The following is a 10,927-nucleotide window of genomic DNA, read 5'->3' as shown; positions in this document are numbered from 1 at the left end:
TCAAAGCTTCCCTTTCTGCTTCTAGTGCTTCACTGGCAGCTCAGGTCAGAAAGATAGTCAGAAGCTGTTAACCCAGCCAGGTAGAACTATGTTTGCAACACTGAATATAATTTTTCTTTTAATTCCTTGGGGGAACTTCCTGAAGATCTCTAGCAAGCTGGCCTACCATCACCACTCCTTCCCCATGTGAGTTGGCCATGTTTAACCACCCACTTGCCAATAGGAGGATTCCAGTCCTCAGGTTTGTCTCCCAGTGACCTTGTTTCCTGAATAAGTTGGACAGTGTGGAAATGGTTTCTTGGTGACGGCTTATGCCTTTGTTCTAAATATATAACTGGTTTACAATGGGTAAATTTCTGAACTGGAAACCAAGATTGTGCATGTGCACGATTTTGGGAGGTCATGGCAAAAGGTTGCCATGAGAATCTCATATGTTGTTCATATTATTTGCTGAAACATGAATGGCTTATGAACTACCACTGAAACTCATTGCTAATTGGTCTTTTAGATATTCATAGCTCTGGACTTTGTGGCACATTTAGAGATGACAGCATGCTGCTTACCATACTAGTCTCACAAAGGAATTCCTTTCAGATTGGTTTGGATATGGTATGAGTCATAGCACCCTGAATAACTGAGCTCCAGCATCAGGTCTGATGCAACCTGTTTCCCTCTAGTTCTTCCTGTTGTTGTCTGGTAGCTGATGCATTGATACATCTCCCTGTTCTATAAAATTGTATCTTGCGGACACTTCACCTAATCATGAGACAAATGCTTTAGACCATTGTTTTTAGGCCTTGTCTTTCCATTCCATAATTTCCTGCTGGGTGCTGCACCGGCCAGAGTAAGAATATTACCATCAGGAATGGGTGTGTAAGAATTTTCATCTTCTAAAATGGGAATTTGTGATCCAGTGATTTGAACCTTCCCCTTTCAGGTATTCTTGGTTGCTAATAGATCTATAGCAAATGACATGAATGTTAAATGTTCCAGGAAATTATTGCATGTCATCTAAAATGATAGACTCTTGTTTAGCTACATTCATCTCAGATTCCAGTTGTTTTGTCTCTGTGTATGTCTGTGGATTTATTCTACTGGCTTTTTTTTTCCTCAGAGAAGTGCAGGTTCCTAATCTCACTGATCTGGTTTCTTCATATTAGGTCATGTTACAAATTCCAAATCAGATTACAACAAAATCAGATTAGTTTCTTGTTCTTAAACAGAACAGCTTTAATGTCTGGACCTGGTACTTAAAAAATAATATTTTACAGAATATGTCTACTTTGGATGTGCAGGAGGAGCAGAGCACTCAGTATTGGATGCACCACCCCCTCAATTTTATTTCAAGGAGACTTTCTGTAGTAAGTAAACAGCAGATTAAACTAAAAGCCTGAGAAAGTAGTTTTCAGAAGAATGCTTTGGTTGTTGAAATATCGCTGCTGTTCCCAGTGTAAGTTTCATTTACCTTCTTCAAAAACTCCTATGAACACGACATACCACGTGGCCTGCACTCCAGGCTTGTTTTATTATCTGGCACTTACAGTATCTTGATTTTATTATTTATCATTATGGGAAGAAAGATATTTGTTCTATGACAGACAATGGAGTCACATTTCTAGGAAACACATCACTCATCTGAATCAAATGCCTCTTTTTTTGTCAAAAACATCTAATTTCTTATGAGAGCTTCACCTTTCAGCAGCAGATGTTTCTGTAAATGTATCGATTTGACTAGGTCAGAAGGTGGAGGATGATCAGACTTTGAAGAAAGCTGTACTGCATTCCCACCTTTTCAGCTGCTCCATGATGGGCAATTAAAGGTGGAGTCCTCATCCTACAGAAACTATATTTTCAAGGTCTTTGTGGTCAAGTCCTCAGTCTTACTGGAGCATTTTCAAGGCCCTTAGAAAGCACCGGAAAAACTACTGAAAAACTTCAGCAGGTTTTTAATTGGAGCATAAATATCCCTTCATTTAGGTTTCCTGTTGACAAATGTTAATAACAATGATACTCCTCTCTCTAGTCATCTGCAGACACTAAACGTTTAATGCAGAATGGCATATTTATGCTACCCTGAAGTAGTAGTGCTTAAAAAGTTCACTAAAGAGTTAAGCAAAAAGGATAAGCTAAGAAACATTCTATTCTTAATGCTTCTGATATTAAAAATCTTTCATTTTACATAGGTTTTCTTTTTCATTCCTAATTAATTGCTTGCTATTTCTTGTTAATGAATCTGAAGTACAGTCTTTAAATTTTAAATGCTGGTTTGGATTTCAAATGGGGATTTAATTGTTTCTAGACTTCCACATCAGTTTCCTATTACTTTATCATTCCTGGGTTTATCTCAGCTTCCCAGTGCCTTCTCATGCTCTGCAAATGAACCAGATATACACAACTGTATCTGAAGTTGTTTTTCAGCTAGAATTGTCTTGTCACAAATGTACTGCAAGTAAGTTAGCGGAAAGAACAAGAAGGGGAGTAATAAAAAAAAATTGTACAAGTCATGGTTATTGCTATTTGAATGGACCATACATCTGAAGTCCCAAACTGTACCAGTTACTAGTTCACAAACTGTAATTGTGGCAGAGTTGCTAGTCAAATGGCCAAGGAAACCTTTGAAGTCTTCCAAGTGAATTTGTGATTGCTGAAAAAAAATATTCAGGTCAGAGTGTGTCCTAATAAACTATCCACCTTTCTTCTTGTTTAGCTGAAAATATCTTCTTTTCAATGTTTTGTCTGCTCTCCCAAGAGCTAATCTAAATTTTATTAAAGATAAAACACATTTACCAAAGGAGCCCCGTAACTCTGATAGCAAGCAATACACAATGAAGCAACCTGGCCACATGGTGGAGCTTTCTGCTCTCTATGCAGGAGAAAATGTTCAAAAGAGCTGTCTGACTCTGTCACAATCCTCCAGCGAAGAGGGAAATATTAAGTCCTGTAAGTTCTCCTAGAAATACCATTCTTTGTGTCTTTGTGGTGATTTATATATGTGTAATGAGAGGTCTGGATGGCTTTTTTTTTCTTTTATTCTCTTCCAGGTCTGGAAAATGCATCTAATGGTGAAATTAATTACTAATGCATTTCATTCAGACCAGCATATTCCAGTTTACTTCCAGCATTATGGCTGCGCTCTTAGCTTACTGTCACATGCAGAGGAAGAGGTCCACAGCCTATTCATCATCCCTACATGCATCAGATTCATCATACATATACATTCTTTTTTACAAATAAAATCACCCTGTTTCCTTGCTGGACTTCTGCCTACAAGAGGCTCATTATATGCTTTGCCTTCCTTCAGGCCCATCTTGTATAGTACTTCACTTGGATCACATTAAAGGCAAAGGCTAAGGACCAGCAGCAGATGCAGGAACATTACTTAATAAATTGCTAATCCATCCTCATTAACAAAGAAGTCCTTCCAGAGTGGATATTAAGGCAGAGAGCTTTTGGCATTTGTGCAGGCTTAAGGGAACATCTGTGTTTGTGGTGGCAGAAGATCTATTGTGTGATAATAGAAATGAAGCCTCAAAGGAAAATCCTTTCACTGATAAAAATAAGACATTTTAAGAACTAACTTTCACTGATGTTCTGGTTGGTGGGTTTTTTTCCTTCAATTTATTTATTTTCATTATCTTTTCTTACCTATAGGTAGATATGGCATCCCTTTAGAAATGAGTGCTCATCTTGAAAGAACTCATTAAATGATATGCCAATACTTTCAGTGGTTCACTCACTTTTGTGTGCTTTGAATTAGAATACAAATTTAAAGGTCTGTCTATACATACAAATTGCACGGGCTGAATCAAATAGCTTCCTAGCTTGGAGTTGGTTCAGTTTAATTCTTTAGGCATTTAAACTAGTTACCTAATTAAACAAATCAGTATTGGCTATAGCTAAGATGATTTATTAGTATACAAAGAGATTGCACTCATTTAATTAAACCTGCAAAAATTTATTTAATTCCATTGATATAATTTCTGCATTTAGGTTTCACCTTGAAAACATTTTTAAATTGTGAAAAGAACCACATAACTTAAAACCTTGAGAAGAACATACACTTTTTTAAAAAAATGTGTGAAAATGAAAATTTATGACTGGAAGAGAACTTCATGATCACATTCTAAGCAGTGAAAGACAAGAAAAGGGAGCAAAACATGATGCTGATCAGTCTAATTTTGCTGTGCAACATTAATGAAAAGATAAATATTAATGATAGGTGTGAGCCACAATCCTATTATCAAGGCTTAAACTGCTTTGCATCAGCTGAGCCTTAGAGACTGTCCATATGCATCTTCATAGCACATATCAAATCTTAGAAATGTAGCTAAGCCCATACTGTCTATTCTAGGGCTTTCTCAAAGCATTCCACCTACTAAGCATGTGAAAAAAAAACATACCATGAGACTAGTGAACGCAGTAGACAGACTTATGAAAAGCAGTGTGTTTAATGTGCACTGGTAGGAAAGAGATGATCACAGTATCTGAGAGAGTCTCTACAGTGCTTATATAATTTGAGGTTTTTCCTCTAACTTTTAGGGCTCAAGTGCTCCACCTCCATAACCTCCATGGGAACATTCAATTCAGCATCAGAGTAAAGCTTAGGTAGTTGCCATGTGAGGTCCTTGGAGGAAAGGAATATTTGAAATATATATTACAATTTTATTAGTATTTCCTTACTCTTTGTAAATGATACTTTGTGGTTTTGGCATTCTCCTTATAATCCTTTTGCACTGAGGATAGCACATGCAAAAGACTCCCAAATCGAAACAAGCAAAAAATCCAAAATCCTTACTTTGTAAAAATGGGTTAAGAAAGGATATTCCCTTGAAGATGTAAGTGTTCTGTGCTCTCTTCTAAAAACTAGGCTATGAATGTTTAATGCAAAGCCTATGGGTCTGACTTACCAGCCCCTGACATCAGGGGCAAAAATGTGATTTTATTCATCATTGTAGCGTTCCTTCTGTTCAACTGAATCACATCTATTCATGACACTCAAAAGCACTACAGCTGTGTCTTTTCCTTTTGAGACTAAAAGCTATTATGGCAAAATAAGTTACGTTGAAAAAGTGAGGGTGTTAATGGATTATTAAATGCCTGGGTTAACCTTTCTAGAGATGTTTTCATTGGGTTAACTCAATTTAATACAGTGTAAAAGAATTTTCTAATATATGTTAAGTCCAAATGGTGATGTGTAAAAGCAAAGAATGAAAGTCCCTTTGAGAAATCTGCTTGAAAGCTGATTATTTGAAATTGCTGTAACCTTATAACTCCTTATTCCAGTGATGAGATAATGATATAATTTAGAAATGGGTGGCTTAGTGATATATGTTTCATTTAGATTCTTCCTAATAGGTGCCCTTTATTGAAAGCTGACTCTTGAACTGTGTGCCATGCTTTGTACTATCTATCTGCCTTGGAGCTGTTGGACACTGTAATTACATTTTGCTTCATTTCCTGTATAATTTATGTGAAAATATTTCCATGGTAGGAAAGTACAAAGTCCAGATAATGAGAACACGACAATGTATAAGATTTAAGATGGTTGTTTAGATTGCAGCTCGAGCTACCCATGACTCAGACATTTTCAAGGTCATCCAATACATAGTGAGATCAGGCAGCACAGCACTTTTTAGACTGTATAAAATAAAAACATTTTGCTACTTTTAATAAACATCAATTTTAACATCATTCTTCCTAGAAATTGAGGTCTCTCTTATGGGTAGAGTAAGAAGAAATGCCAGATCTTATTGTGTTGAGTTACTGTGACATTTAGCCACTAGCATACTGTATTTGCGTGAAGAATATTAAGAATAGTTTTGAGCAAGGTTATAATGTGTGGAGGACTCCAAAGCTTTGCTATTTGTTTTATTATGCTTTCCAAGTTTTCCCCTTGGCAGTTTACTGAATGTACTAGCTGTATTTTTTTAACTAATGTGTTTCTTAATGCCATTTTTTTTCCCCTTAGAAAACTCTTGTAGCTAAATCATTATGCTACCAGTTCCTCTCATCACCAGCATGGTCTACATTATGTGTAGAGATAATCACCTGGATTTGTTTTCCAGGCTAAGGATATTGTATATCTTCATTTTGCACTTGACTCTGAGGGTTTGTGGACTTTGCCTAGGTAGAATTTCTGAAGCCTGTGTTAATACTGCCTGTATAGGCTTGGCTGTCTTTCACTGCGCTCTTACCATATGCTTCATGTGCTAAGGAACAGAAATGGGCCACAAGGCAACTGCAAATGAGCGTGTTGGCCACTGAAAGCAATGTTTGATTTATTTTGCTTCCTAGGTCCAAAGAGAATTTTGTTCCAAATAATCTATGGGAAAACTACGGAGAGCAGCTTCCCCCAGAGAACAGAGAGGTGTATTTTAGTAAAATCTGGTCTTGAGAAGACTAAAAGCTTTTAGGACTGAATAAGGAAATGAGGAGACAAGTTTAACACTGGAAACAGGTACATTTCCAAGGAAGGCAGGAGGGAACCAGACAGAGCTTGAAGGAAACATTCTGTAAGAGGTACAGGATGTGAATGAACTACTGCAGTGGGATCCTTTGGCCCTTAAAAACTCTCAGGCATTTGTTACATGGTACCTTTGACATAAGTCCATGCTACTGTTAAAAAGGATGAGCCCATCCAACTCCCTGCATCCTCCTCGTTCATTCCCCACCTCTCTTGCACTCACAGTAAGGATTATGCTGCTGAATGGTAGCTGAAACAAAGAACTGATCTGCTGAAAACTAATCTGGGAGGTGGGGAGAGGCAGGGGATTTTCAGAAGAATTATGGCGAGGTGCTGAATTCAAGTGATCATGTAACCACAGCCTGGTATGTCTGGGTTTTTCTGTGTACTGTGTTGACATGATATCCTGGAAAGCAAGGGGAGCAAGTGTGTCTCCTTGGAGACAATACTTTGAATAGCTGTGTTTGGGGTTTTTCCTTGGACAAAACATGACTGTTGTTTGCTAATGAGTTAACTGTTGTGTATCTAAACAGCCTCCTAGGTAAGGCAGTAATAGAATTAATATCATTCCTTATGCAATAATTTAAGCTGATCTCGACTTCCTCTCCTGCTATTTGTGAACATCTGGTTTGTGAAGAGGTTAGACATTCAATGTGGGGGAAATAATCTTACTATTTCAATGTTAAGGGCCCTCTAAAAATTGGGGTGATATTTGAGGCTGTAAAGTTGAGTGGATGTTATAAAAAGCAAGGAACCTAGACATAGATTTTTATGGATGTCTGCTCCAGCCACACCACACCTCTCCCAGGCTTTTGACTTGTAAGACTTCCCCAAGTATCCTTACTCTAGAAATTCTTAGTCAATCAGAACTGTTTCTTGTATTTAACACTCTTTGCATTAAGCAAGTGACATTTCAGGAGCAAATAATTCTGAAAGTGTTTATTATAGCACAGTGCAATAAGAATGGAAAGATACGGGTAAAACAGTGATCTGAACTCTCCAAATCTGCATCTGCCTGCTGTCAGAGCTATAGTGACCTATGTTAGTACATGTCTCCCTCCCTGTCTCTATCCAGACACTACTTCCTACTCACCCTGTCTCTGCAGTCCTTTAATATGTCATTTTCAGAACCAGCAATAGCAGTTGGCAAGGTTCATCTCCAGAGTATCCCCTTTGCTCAGCTTTACACACCATATTTCTACCGACCCACCTCAAAAGCCCAAATCTAGCTTTTCCAGGACTCTGAACTGTGTAATCAAAGGGTACAATTGTAGCCTGAAAAAAAATATCTTTATTTTAAAAGTTCTTTGGAGAGAAACCTGGCTAAATGTATTTCATTATTCTTTTATTGCAGTAAATTTCCCTGTCTCCCCTTTTAAGTCGCCCAGTGTTTCCCTTGGGAAAGCTAGAAGTGGAGTTAGTTTTTCACATGATTAACCAACATTGTGTGGATTGAGTGTTCTTCTCTAAAACATCATTTTCAAAACATTCACTGGAGACTTTAAAATGAAGCCTTAATGCTTCGTATTTGTTTTTTCTTATCAAAACTTTATGACATTGGGAATTTAACTAGCCATCTTGTAATAACCAGAATGCAAATGTTAGCCTCTCAGTTTCAGTACTGAATTTGGTTCTACATTTGTTGCTGTAGAAAGCTCTGCTGTTGTCTTCCCCCAACATTGGATTTCCAATCCATTGCTCTCAAACAAATGTAGCTCATGAACCTCTCAGATGTCCTGCTGCTATTTATCATTTTGTTGTGTGGCATGCAGCTGGAGTTATGTCACTAGGTACATTTCCTACTATATGTTTCATTGCACTTTTCAGTGCAGTTTCAATATTCAATAGTATTTTTCTCCTCTCTTTGTTGGACACAGTGGCCTTTGGCTTTTCCAAAATATGGTGTCAAGGAATTAACGTTCCTGTCTAGATCACAGCAGACTCAAATAGGATAATTCCATTAGTGAAAAACTGCACTGAATTCTGTGTACAAAATGTGACCAGGTACTAGAAATTGCATCTCCCTTCTCTGAAATGACTCATTTGGCCAGTAACTCACAAGTTTTGCAAAGTGATGTTGACTTGACAAGCAAAGTGATGTGTACCCACCCTTCTTTCTTCTTACTCTTTACCTTTAAAAAGTTGACATAGCCTAAGCATTCTTCTAGCAGGGAAAAGGCATGATTTTCTGAATCCCTTTAGTTTGGGAGACAGAATTCATGTCTTGTATTTCCTCGGTGCATGATTTTAACACTTGGATACTGGTCAAAATTAGCACCACCTTTTTTGTATTCCATTAAATGAAGGTGGTTGTTGTAACTCTGTGTGTGGAGCTCAGTCATGTTGTTCCATGCTAGGCATGTGGGATCAAACTTTGCAGGGTCTTAAGCATGACAGAAACACATAGCCCCTCAACCCTCCGAGATTGTTAAAGATCTGGAGAAGAACAGAGTGCCTAAAGAACCTGACCAGTGCAAAATCAAGCACTGAGAGATCAGGAGAAAGTTTAGAGGCTTGACTATAGGTGCTCAGAGCCTTGTCTTGGCTGAAAAAATCACTGACTGCTCTGTTTCAGTCATCTTTATGTGAAGAACTTCATCCCATGCATTTCAAAGAGACACAAAGCTCTGACTGATGGTGTATTTTCAGTGAATACTAGAAAAGGTGCAAAACAAGATTCTAATGCTTAAAGGACAATGAAAACCAACTTGAATTGCATCTGACCCAATCTTTCTGCATTTCAAATGTTGACAGTTCTTTGCTTCCTAACCCTGGGCCAAAATGAGACAGTCTCATGGAAGAATGTATTGCCAAAAGACCCTTAAAAGCAGTTGTGAAATTTAAGGGTTTCATCTCAGTCCAAAATGCTAAACCGACCCCAAGCCCTGACTATTCAGTTACTTTCTGCCATTGTCAATTCTTTGAACTTTTCCTCTTTTCTTCTAAAATGTTATTTCTTTATTTATTTTTAAATGTTCTATAATTATCTTCTTTGTTTTCACTGACTTCTAGGTCTGGCATGTAATGACGCACGTAAGTCTGGAAAATAATTTGGTTACAGTGCTTTCAAAAAGGTCTCTGGTGAAATGGATATGTCTGTAGGATGCATGTCATACTGCTGGATAGACAATGCTGCAGAAAATACAGATTGCCTCATAGCAGAGGAGCTACAGCCTATGACACTTGAAAAACACGTTTTCTTACAGTGCCTAATTACTTTCTTGTTACTGGAAAGTAGAGAGCTGCGAGTCACAGGGACGGTGTATCGTGCAAATCAGGGCAGTGCTGCAAGCCATGTGCATCAGTTGAATTGGCTGTAAAAGCTGGTTGGGCCTGCTCTGCCCCGCCATGGATGATTGGCTCTGCATGCAGCTGCTTCTGTTTGTCCTTAGCTCCTCTCTGCTCCCCTTCTCTTTGTCCTTAGCTACTGTCCTAGCATTAGGCTCTAAAATGCTCCTGACAATTTTCTGAATTCGATGTATTCTGTTGTGGATTATACTGTCACAGAAATGTGTATTTTAATAGTCATGATACTCACCTAATGAATAAAAATAGCCTTCTCATGATGATTAAGATCAGTTAACTGCATAAAAGGAGCTTTTTGCATGGAATATTTTTTATGTGGGATGTGAATTCACAAAGAAAATTGAACCATGATGGGAGTATTCCCCTTGATCCAAGTCTGATAAATGTCAGCAAGAGATATGAACATGCTCAAATTGAAGAGTGAAACCTACTGTACGCAATTAAACTGCCCAAACAATCTTTTGGGGAGACAGCACTTTAACAGGGTTCAGTAGATCAGTTTTACTCTCAGTAAGTGAAGATGATGGCTTTGGTTTTGTTATTGTGGAAATCTCTTAACTGCTCTTATGTCCAGCTGCACACCTATAATAACTCTGGGGACTGAACAGGTGAACTGAGATTGTAATTTGAGAGCAGAATGTCTGTCTTCGAAGCCCAGCTGGGTTGTCTTTCCATCTGAGTTTTTGCAGCTCTAAAAAAAAGTCTTTAAAAGCTCAAACTAAGAGGAATTTCAGTGTTTTCACACCAACCTGGATGATGTACAGCATCATTACCTATCACCGCTTTCCATGGCGTTGAATGTTTTTAGCGCTACTGATTATTAGCTCACTTAAACGTGCACCAGGGTCATTTTTCAGTGTTTCCAAATACTTTTTTCCCCCACTTGCTTTACGTACCTAAGGATCTGGAGGGATAACATTCTCTTCCTACAGACATTACTGGAAAATTCAGTCCTTTCTGAATTTTCACCTTGGAACTGGGATCAGCACTGTTGTGAACCTCCCAAGCAGAGAGATCTTGAAAAGGCCCCAGAATTTAACCACATTGCTGGAAAGATGGGTAAAACTTAAACTGAAAGTCCATGGGAACGGACAAGCAAGGAGAATAGAGTCTACTGTCTGCCTGAATTTTCAGTAGGCAGAGTTCACCAACCCAGCT

This window comes from Phalacrocorax carbo, chromosome 7, assembly GCF_963921805.1.
Source record: "Phalacrocorax carbo chromosome 7, bPhaCar2.1, whole genome shotgun sequence".
Taxonomy (NCBI): Eukaryota; Metazoa; Chordata; class Aves; order Suliformes; family Phalacrocoracidae; genus Phalacrocorax; species Phalacrocorax carbo.
Note: the sequence above shows the minus strand (reverse complement) of the source record.